This window comes from Triticum dicoccoides, chromosome 5B (assembly GCF_002162155.2).
Source record: "Triticum dicoccoides isolate Atlit2015 ecotype Zavitan chromosome 5B, WEW_v2.0, whole genome shotgun sequence".
Lineage (NCBI taxonomy): Eukaryota > Viridiplantae > Streptophyta > Magnoliopsida > Poales > Poaceae > Triticum > Triticum dicoccoides.
The window spans coordinates 88,379,194-88,381,644 of NC_041389.1; the positions used below are offsets into that span (position 1 = coordinate 88,379,194).

The 2,451-nt window shown below is 48.6% G+C and overlaps 4 non-coding genes across 4 annotated transcripts; all 4 read left to right on the forward strand.

The window, feature by feature from the left end:
- The first annotated feature begins 283 nt into the window (after positions 1-283).
- Positions 284-402, forward strand: LOC119313719. The gene has a single exon (XR_005151985.1). It is a non-coding gene; the product is annotated as a 5S ribosomal RNA (ribosomal RNA).
- A 366-nt stretch (positions 403-768) lies between these two features.
- Positions 769-887, forward strand: LOC119313887. The gene has a single exon (XR_005152145.1). It is a non-coding gene; the product is annotated as a 5S ribosomal RNA (ribosomal RNA).
- A 643-nt stretch (positions 888-1,530) lies between these two features.
- LOC119313739 lies at positions 1,531-1,649 on the forward strand. Its single transcript, XR_005152004.1, has one exon. It is a non-coding gene; the product is annotated as a 5S ribosomal RNA (ribosomal RNA).
- Positions 1,650-2,015: 366 nt separating this feature from the next.
- LOC119313946 lies at positions 2,016-2,134 on the forward strand. The gene has a single exon (XR_005152200.1). It is a non-coding gene; the product is annotated as a 5S ribosomal RNA (ribosomal RNA).
- Positions 2,135-2,451: the final 317 nt, after the last annotated feature.

The window sequence follows — 2,451 nt, forward strand, 5'->3', positions numbered from 1 at the left end:
TGCGATATGTTTAAGCTCGATGCTCATTGCTCGCGCGTCTTGGGGCGGCTTTGTGGCGGGAAGAGCGCGTTCTGAAAGAGGTGGAAAAAACTCGTGTTGCTGCGGTATGGAGGGAGGGGTGGAAACCGTGGAAAATTCGTCTCCGTGATTGAGCGGGAGAGTAAGTAGTATAGGACATTATCCATTGTTAGGGAACGGTTGTAATGGTAGTGAGAATGTAGACTCGTCTTTGGAGCGGACCTGGGAGTGGCAAGCATAAGGGACGAAGACGGGGAAACATGTCGGATGCGATCATACCAGCAGTAAAGCACCAGATCCCATCAGAACTCTGAAGTTAAGCGTGCTTGGGCGAGAGTACTACTAGGATGGGTGACCTCCTGGGAAGTCCTCGTGTTGCATTCCCTTTTTAATTATTTTTTGCGCCTTGTGCAAACATATCGCACGTGCGCGATATATATTAATCCTGTTATATTATTTTTGACGTTTGCGATATGTTTAAGCTCGATGCTCATTGCTCGCGCGTCTTGGGGCGGCTTTGTGGCGCGAAGAGCACGTTCTGAAAGAGATGGAAAAAATTTGTGCTGCTGCGGTATGGAGGGAGGGGTGGAAACCGTGGAAAACTCGTCTCCGTGATTGAGCGGGAGAGTAAGTAGTATAGGACATTATCCATTGTTAGGGAACGGTTGTAATGGTAGTAAGAATGTAGAATCGTCTTTGGAGCGGACCTGGGAGTGGCAAGCATAAGGGACGAAGACGGGCAAACACGTCGGATGCGATCATACAAGCACTAAAGCACTGGATCCCATCACAACTCCGAAGTTAAGCGTGCTTGGGCGAGAGTAGTACTAGGATGGGTGACCTCCTGGGAAGTCCTCGTGTTGCATTCCCTTTTTAATTATTTTTTGCGCCTTGTGACAAACATATCGCACGTGCGCGATATATATTAATCCCGTTATATTCTTTTTGACGTTTGCGATATGTTTAAGGTCGATGCTCATTGCTCGCGCGTCTTGGGGCGGCTTTGTGGCGCGAAGAGCGCGTTCTGAAAGGGGTGGAAAAAACTCATGTTGCTGCGGTATGGAGGGAGGGGTGGAAACCGTGGAAAACTCGTCTCCGTGATTGAGCGGGAGAGTAAGTAGTATAGGACATTATCCATTGTTAGGGAACGGTTGTAATGGTAGTGAGAATGTAGAATCGTCTTTGGTGCGGACCTGGGAGTGGCTAGCCGCTATATTATTTTTTACGTTTGCGATATGTTTAAGCTCGATGCTCATTGCTCGCGCGTCTTGGGGCGGCTTTGTGGCGCGAAGAGCGCGTTCTGAAAGAGGTGGAAAAAACTCGTGTTGCTGCGGTATGGAGGGAGGGGTGGAAACCGTGGAAAATTCGTCTCCGTGATTGAGCGGGAGAGTAAGTAGTATAGGACATTATCCATTGTTAGGGAACGGTTGTAATGGTAGTGAGAATGTAGACTCGTCTTTGGAGCGGACCTGGGAGTGGCAAGCATAAGGGACGAAGACGGGGAAACATGTCGGATGCGATCATACCAGCAGTAAAGCACCAGATCCCATCAGAACTCCGAAGTTAAGCGTGCTTGGGCGAGAGTAGTACTAGGATGGGTGACCTCCTGGGAAGTCCTCGTGTTGCAATCCCTTTTTAATTATTTTTTGCGCCTTGTGCAAACATATCGCACGTGCGCGATATATATTAATCCCGTTATATTATTTTTGACGTTTGCGATATGTTTAAGCTCGATGCTCATTGCTCGCGCGTCTTGGGGCGGCTTTGTGGCGCGAAGAGCACGTTCTGAAAGAGATGGAAAAAATTCGTGCTGCTGCGGTATGGAGGGAGGGGTGGAAACCGTGGAAAACTCGTCTCCGTGATTGAGCGGGAGAGTAAGTAGTATAGGACATTATCCATTGTTTGGGAACGGTTGTAATGGTAGTGAGAATGTAGAATCGTCTTTGGAGCGGACCTGGGAGTGGCAAGCATAAGGGAAGAAGACGGGGAAACACATCGGATGCGATCATACAAGCACTAAAGCACTGGATCCCATCACAACTCCGAAGTTAAGCGTGCTTGGGCGAGAGTAGTACTAGGATGGGTGACCTCCTGGGAAGTCCTCATGTTGCATTCCCTTTTTAATTATTTTTTGCGCCTTGTGACAAACATATCGCACGTGCGCGATATATATTAATCCCGTTATATTCTTTTTGACGTTTGCGATATGTTTAAGGTCGATGCTCATTGCTCGCGCGTCTTGGGGCGGCTTTGTGGCGCGAAGAGCGCGTTCTGAAAGGGGTGGAAAAAACTCGTGTTGCTGCGGTATGGAGGGAGGGGTGGAAACCGTGGAAAACTCGTCTCCGTGATTGAGCGGGAGAGTAAGTAGTATAGGACATTATCCATTGTTAGGGAACGGTTGTAATGGTAGTGAGAATGTAGAATCGTCTTTGG